This window comes from Octopus bimaculoides, chromosome 16, assembly GCF_001194135.2.
Source record: "Octopus bimaculoides isolate UCB-OBI-ISO-001 chromosome 16, ASM119413v2, whole genome shotgun sequence".
Classification (NCBI taxonomy): Eukaryota; Metazoa; Mollusca; class Cephalopoda; order Octopoda; family Octopodidae; genus Octopus; species Octopus bimaculoides.
Genome location: NC_068996.1, coordinates 33,288,695 through 33,297,151, shown reverse-complemented (window position 1 = coordinate 33,297,151; position 8,457 = coordinate 33,288,695).

The following is an 8,457-nucleotide window of genomic DNA, read 5'->3' as shown; positions in this document are numbered from 1 at the left end:
GAGCCACCGACCAGATCTGTGGCTGGTGTAAAGTCCCCTCTCAACCCAGACTAACGTGGTGGTGGAACAAGGAGGTAGAAAGAAACAAGCTTGAAAGGATTGGAAGAACGGTGGTAGCAGGGAATTGTACCAGACTGCCAGAAGGGAAGCTAGGAGACAGGTTTATTTAGCCAAAGGAGAAGCAGATCAGAAAAAATTTGCTAATGTGATAAGAATAAAAAATGATAATAACAAGAAGATACTGATGATAAAAATAACTAAAAAAAATAAAACTGTTATTCTATTTATTTAAAATTTTCAAAATTTGGCCCATTTTCATTAGAAATTGTCAATATTTTGATAATAAATCGATAAATGATAAGTAAAAACTTATTTGTTACTCATCATAAATGAATATTTCAAATTTGAAAAACAAACACTCATAACATTTTTTTTTTAAACTTCATCACTTGAGATTGATACCATGAAATTCCTCAGGTTGAGCTCTATCATTTAAGCTTAATTAAAATATAGTTTGTTTTTACAATAAAAAAGTTAATCATACTTAAATCCAATTTTTTGCCTTATATTTTTTCATATTTTACCTCACACCTTTTTTAATACAAATTTTTATTGCATGGGACCAAAACTATGAAATTCCTCATGCTTTCTTCTATCATTGAAGCTAAGATAAATATATTTTGCTTTTAAAATAAAAAAATTATTTAGAGCTAAACTTGATTGGAAGCATCACTTACTCTCCTATAACATTGCTACAAATTTTGATGTAAATTGCTGCCTTAAGAATATTATTCAACTACTACCATAGTTGAATGATATTCATATATGATATTTGTATATATATATATATTTATCAACATGCATATGTTGTAGTGGGATAACAGGCAGGCTATCAAAACAGATAGATTTTGTAAGGTGCAAGTGTCCCAGAGCAATGAGCATGAGTAGAAAAATGAAAATTAAGATATTAAAGACTTTACTGCCTTGTTTGACCACAAGATTTTATGTTCTTGGATTACAAACGCATCATCACTTAGCATCTGTACTCTATGCTGGCAGGAGTTGGGGCAGAGTTTGATAGGATTCAACAGGTCAGAGGAATATGTGGAGCTCCAATGTCCATTTTGGCATAGGTTTTATGGTTGGATGCTCTTCCTAATGTCAACTACTTTACAAAGTCACTGGATGCTTTTTCATATCACCTGTTCCTGTGAGATTGCCAAGCAGCTCACAAGTTAAGACCACCTTGAATGAAGGGAGTGTAGTATTGAGGGAGATGGCTTTTGCCAAGTGTTGAGAGATAAGAATGATAAAGAGACTGGAATTGATGTCTTGCTGTTGCTGAGATACATGGCCACTCCAATTGAAAATGGAGAGAGGAAAACTGACTATGAGGTGTAAAGACATACCTTCAAGGTACAAAAGAGTGAATATGAGGGGAATAGAGATAGAGGATCAGGTAAATTTGCAAGAGTGTGAGGTGAGCAACAGATAGTTAGAGGTAGGGAATATAGGGATATAGGTGATGTAATGAATGGCAAAGAGGGGAGGGGGAAGGTTCAGTAGTGAATATCAGTTTTGAAGAAGGTGAACGAAATAGGAGTCAGGAAGGAGGTGATAAGTAGTAATACAAAAGTGGGGATGAAAAGCTGCATTGTAATAAAACTGTATAGACAAGATATAGGGAGATGGTGGGAAGTGCAGGAGAGAGTGAAGGCGGTTCATTCACAAGGGCAAGGATTAGAGGTAGGAGGGAATAAACAAGAAAGTGAAGGGCAAGGGCAGTGGGGTTAATGACTGATATGAAATGATGATCAATAATGTATAGAATGATACTAAACATGCTAAGTGGCTTCAAGGAGAGGAAGGAACTGGTAGCATAAAAATGTAGGGGACAAAATATGTGCACCTCTGCTCTCTTATATTTGCAGCAGCTGAGGTGCTGTGGTTAGAAGGGTCATGGAGGGATGTGTATCAGAAAGATGGGTTGTGAGTACAGCTTAAATGCATCGTCCAGCGTCAAGACAAAACATGCTTTTAGGACCTCATTTTTGCCAGGTTGGGCTAGTTTTCTCAAGCATGAATTACCAGTCTTCTCTCTTTTGTCCCATACCGTCCTCAGTTTTCCATCCATGTTTAGTGATTGACACTTTATGCAGCTGTTTTCATCTGTGCATATCACATACCCATACCAACACAGTTTTAAGAATCAAATCTGATACCTTCTTATGCCCAGTTTTTTTTCTCACATTTTTACTTTCTTGTATATGCACACTGTCAGTACACATCCAATAGAGCATACTATTTTCATTTCTTTCTAACATTCATATGTCCTTTGCATTCATGACCCAGACTACACTACAGAATCAAATAATTAAGATGCAAAAGATAAGACTTCAGTCTTATCTTTTGCATCTTAATATCTGAGTGTGTGTGTGTGTTGACATAAGTATAAGTGTGTCAATGGATGTCTCAGTATATCTTTATATGGGTATATGTGCATGAATGTAGATATGTCTGTGTATGACATATGTATGTGGGTAGTTACAGTTGCAGATGTACATATTTGTGTTGTTAAATATAGTTAGATATATGTATAGGAATATGTGTGGGTGAACAAATATGTTTGCTTATAAATGCATATGTGGGGTTGGTGTGTGTGTGTGTGTATCATTATCATCGTTTAACATCCGCTTTCCATGCTAGCATGGGTTGGACGATTTGACTGAGGACTGGCAAGCCAGAAGGCTGCACCAGGCTCCAATCTGATTTGGCAGTTTCTACAGCTGGATGCCCTTCCTAACGCCAACCACTCCGAGAGTGTAGTGGATGCTTTTATGTGCCACCAGCGTGAGGGCCAGTCAGGAGGTACTGGCAACGGCCACGCTCAAAATGGTGTTTTTTACGTGCCACCTGCATGGGAGCCAGTTCAGCGGCACTGGCAACGACCTCGCTCGAATGATTTTCTAATGTGCTACCAGCACAAGTGCTAGAAGGTAATGCTGGTAACGATTACACTCAAATGGTGCCATTTACGGGCCACTAGCACGGAAGCCAGACAGCTGCTCTGGCAATGAACACGCTCGGACAGTGCTGTTAGTGCTCCACTGGTGCAGGTGCCAGTCAACGAGTATGGTTCAATTACGATTTCGATTTCACTTGCCCCAACAGGTCTTCGCAAGCAGAGTTTAGTGTCCAAAGAAAGAGAGATTGGCATGGGTACCAGTCGTCGGGTTCGGTTGGATTTTGATTTCAGATTTCAAATTCCAAATTCACTTGCCTCAACAAGTCTTCGCAAGCAGAGTTTTTAGTGTCCAATGAAGTAAAGATACGAATAAGTGAGCTGGCTACACTTCTGGCAGAGGTCACAGATTATGTTCTCACTTGGCTTGCCGGGTCTTCTCATATACTGCATATTTCCAAAGGTCCCGGTCACTAGTCATTGGCTTGGTGAGGCCTAAAGATCGGAGGTCGTGCCTCACGACCTCATCCCAGGTCTTCCTGAGTCTACCTCTTCCACAGGTACTCTCAACTGCTAGGGTGTGGCACTTTTTCACACAGCTATCCTCGTCCATTCTTGCCACATGACCATACCAGCGCAACCATCTCTCTTGCACACAACTGATGCCTCTTAGGTTCAACTTTTCTCTCAAGGTACTTACACTCTGTCTAGTATGCACACTGACATTACACATCCATCGGAGCATACTGACTTCATTCCTTGTGAGCTTACGTATGTCTTCAACAGTCAGGGCCCATGTTTCACTGCCATGTAGCATGGCTGTTCGTACGCATGCATCATATAGTCTGCCTTTTACTCTGATTGAGAGGCCCTTTGTCACCAACAGAGGTAAGAGGTATCTGAACTTTGCCCAGGCTATTCTTATTCTAGCAGCTACACTTTCAGTGCACCCTCCCCCGCTACTAACTTGGTCACCTAGGTAGCGAAAGCTATCAACTACTTCTAGTTTTTCTCCCTGGAATGTGGCAGAGGTTGTTTTCTGCGCATTTACAGTGTTTATTGCTCCTGAGCATCTGCCACACACAAAAACTATCTTCCCAGTTAGCCTTCCTTTGATATTGCCACACCTCTTATGTGTCCATAGCTTACACTGGGTACATCTTATGGAGTTTCTACCTACGCCTTTTCTACAGATCAAGCAGGGCCATATACCTGAAAGGTTTTGTGTTTTGTCTACCTTCCTACTTATTAAGACTTTGTGTATCTATATACAGTTTATATAGAATATGCTGATAAGCAAGTATGAATATTCGTGTGTGTATATTGTATGTGAGTATATATATATATGTATGTGTGTGTGTACATTTATGAATTTGCTAAATCATTTGTTACATGAAAATGTAAAGGTGAGCTTAGGTCAACTTGAATGTCCGATTGTTTTTGTTCTATCCTGATTGCATGGTTTTATTTAACTGCATTTCATTACCAGTGTATAACATATTTGATTCATTTACTTATTTCTATATTTTTTTTATTCGTTGCAAGTCACCTTATTGCTTATATGAGAAGCATCCTACAATATAAACCAGCTCTTCACATAGACAAGTAACACACTACAACTACCAAAATGTATTCTAATTGAAATAAGAGAAATGGAGATGAAACTCATCCACTCCTACAATGCACCACAACTGTTTGTACAGTATCTCACCCGTGAGGCACCCTTGCACAATGGGTTGAAATGATTGTAGTGAATGATAAAGAATCTTCAGAATTCCATTTTTCCACTCATGATATATAAACTCTACAGACATGACAGAATTTCTGAAGTAAATCCAGTAGCTTATATCTGCGTACTGCTAATGAAATTAGATAGCCGAATATTATGAATGAAATTTAAACAGCATACTATAAGATGTATACCCATATACAAAATTATCTATAAATGTGAAATTTTGTCTGACCAGGACCTGTGTATCTCAGTCTACATTTGCTTTACATAGACATATTATGCCTTTTTGGAATTAGGATGATCCTGGGATTGAAATCTGCTCTTCATTTGATTCTTCAACATCCATCATCATCATCATTTAGTGTCCGTTGTCCATGTTGGCATGGGTTGGACAGTTTGACCAGGGCTGGCAAGCTGGAAGGCTGCACCTGACTCCAGTCTGATTTGGCGTGGTTTCTATGGCTGGACGCTCTTCCTAATGTCAACCACACTAAGAGAGTAATGGGTGCTTTCACGTGCCACTAACACGGATGCCATTTGTATGACATTGGTATCTGCCACAACTGTGATTTTACTTGGCTTGATGGCTCTTCTTCTCAAGCATGACATAATCCCAAAGGTCTGTCATTGTCTCCATGAAGCCCAACACCGGTCATATGAGGGAGGCCTCAGTGTAGTTGCTTGATATGCTAGAAACAACAATCAATTCTCTCTCTAACCATGCATCTCATGTCTTATAAATGAAAGAACACATTGGACAATAAAGTCCAGCATATATAAAAATATGGAAATTATGATTCTAAAATATAATTTTTTCCAAAATTTCTATTTTTGAAACCTACTTTCTCCAGCTTTCAGAACAACACCTCTACCTGATGGAAATCAGGAATGCATCAGCCCCACTGCTACTGAAATATTAACTTTTTTTTGCTCCCACTCATCACTCTTTATGCATGTGAAAGCAATGTTCAGTTTGCATCCATATAATCTTGTTCTCTATGCTATGGTGGAGATAAGTTTAAAAGTTTCAAATCATGATAATTTTTTTAAACACGAAATTCATCCACCCCTTTTTCAATTCTCACAGACCCATCTAAGGATGTGGGATGGGTTAATGAAACACACATTTAAAATTTTTTTGAAATTATGGTTATTGCACTTTTCTTCCAATCCTCCCATCATGCAAATATGCTCCAGTTTGACAACAATTTTAATTTATTGTTCAGCTTCAAGGTGGCAAGCTGGGTGGAATTGTTAATATGTCAAACAAAATGCTTTGTGGCATTTCTTTCAGCTTTATGTTCTGAGTTCAAATTCTGCCAAGGTTGACTTTGCTTTTTATCCTTTCAGGATTGATGAAATAAGTTCTAGTTGAGCACTGGAGTTGATGTAAACCACTAACTCCACTCCCACCAAATTTTTGCTAATGCAATAGTTCTCAAGATGACAAAGCCATACCTAAGCTCCTTTATTAATGAGAAAAGGAAATACAGTTCTTTCTTTGCAATGGTATTTATTGGACAAGTTTTAAACATTTTAAATATTCCTATTCTTTATTTTTGAACATGGCAAATTACCTAGCTCCTTTTCAGCCTTCATAATACCCCAGAGGATTCCCTTTCCTACTTGAAAAATGCTGCTATAATGTATCAATTCGAATGGAATCATAATTGAAAATAAAGAAACAAGCCAGCTGGAATCCTTTTAGCCAAATGCAGGAATTAATTGCAAGTCTATGAGAATTTGTATTTAGGAAAATTTATGAAATTTTAATTTTACTAATTCACATTAAATTAGTTTTAGTTTGAAGGTTTAAACAGTGTTTTCTTGTTGGTTTTGAGAGACAATGTCAGACATTTAAAACTTGTCCAAACTATGGCAAAGAAAGGAGACGTATATTGCAACAAATTTCAATTTCTCACCTTATTAATAAAGATTTTGCATTATAGTAAAATAGCATGATCTGTCACATGCTTCCATAGTAGAAGAAAGAAATATTGGGTGGTGCTAATGTAATGTTTCTCAAATGTAGGGTGCCCTCACTTAGGTGGATCTGTGAAGATTGAAATCGGGACAGACAAATTGTCAAAAAAAAAAACATCACAAAGAGTTAAAACTTGTCCATTATAGCAAAAAAGAATTATAGATACAAACTCTATTTCACCTTCTCATTAACAGAGGGGGCAAAAAAATTATCTAATATTTCAGTGGTGGTAGTTGGTGGGGAACAGGAATAATTGTACTGATGCATTCTCAATAAGTGTCTGGCAGATGTTGTCCTGAAAACTGGTGATGGGTGATTTAAAAATGTGTATGTTTGGAAAAAATTACTCTTCACAATCACAATGTCTATATAAAAAAATTTTTTTATTATAAACAGATGCAGTTGTGGCTGTGTGGTAAGAAGCTTGCTTCCCAACCATATAGTTCTGGCACCTTGGGATTGACCAAAGCTTTGTGAGTGGATTTGGTAGACAGAAACTGAAAAGAAGCCTGTTCTTTACAATATATATATATATATATATATATATGTATGTATGTATGTATGTATGCATGCATGCATATACGTACGTACGTATGTGTCTTTGTGTCTGTGTTTGTCCACACCACCAGTGCTTGACAACCGATATTGGTGTGTTTATGTTCCTATAACTTAACGTTTTGGCAAAAGAACTGATAAGTAACAGGCTTACAAAGAATAAGTCCTGGGATTGATTTGTTCAACTAAAAGGCAGTGCTCCAGTATGGCCACAATCAAATGATTGAAACAAGTAAAAGAATATTGGCTAATTTTTGTCCTCTTATAAAACATTAAAAATTTGGGTGTTATTTCTAGCATGCAGAACAACCACATTGAAAGCTACTTAGTGTTGTTGGATTAGCAGGATTTCATGCATGTGGAAATGAATACTGGTTGTGAGTGTGGGGATTGCAAATATCAGAATAGGAAAATGGGGGGGGGGGGGTTAATTAAAAATGTTTCTTTCAGAATCGAAATGTGGAAGTGGATGGTTGATTGAAATTTTGAAAAGCTGTTTTGGGTGCAATTGTTTTCTCTTCGTTTTTGGAAACGGGAATCCAAGAAATTGTTGGAAAAGACAAAAAAAGGTTCAGAGTGAGTAGGAGTGGTTGTGTAGTCAGTAGCTTGCTTACAAACCACATGGTTCCGATTTCAGTCCTACTGCATGGCACCTTGGGCAAGTGTTTTCTAGTTTAGCCTCAGGCTGACCAAAGCCTTGTGAGTGGATTTGGTAGACGGAAACTGAAAGAAGCCCATCGTATATATGTATGCATGCATGTATGTGTGTGCGTATATGTTTGTGTGTCTGTGTTTGTCCCCCCAACATCGCCTGACAACCGATGCTGGTGTGTTTACGTCCCCGTAACTTAGAGGTTCGGCAAAAGAGACTGATAGAATAAGTACTGTAGGCTTACAAATAATAAGTCCTGGGGTTGATTAGCTCGACTAAAGGCAGTGCTCCAGCATGGCCACAGTCAAATGACTGACCGATTTTGTTGCCTCACGGCTTCCAGAAAAATAGATATTTAATGAAATTTTCTACTAATACGCTTCAGATGTAATTTGTGAAAATTTTGTGGTATGATGTCAGCGACTGGGGAGCTGACCGCTGACCGGAACCGGGAGCTGACCGGAAGAGGGCGAGGGGCAGTGTGTAGATTACGTTTATATGGGAATTTGAAATTTAAAAAAAATTGTAGGCTCGTACACATACATACACACTGGCCAATCACATACATCTAC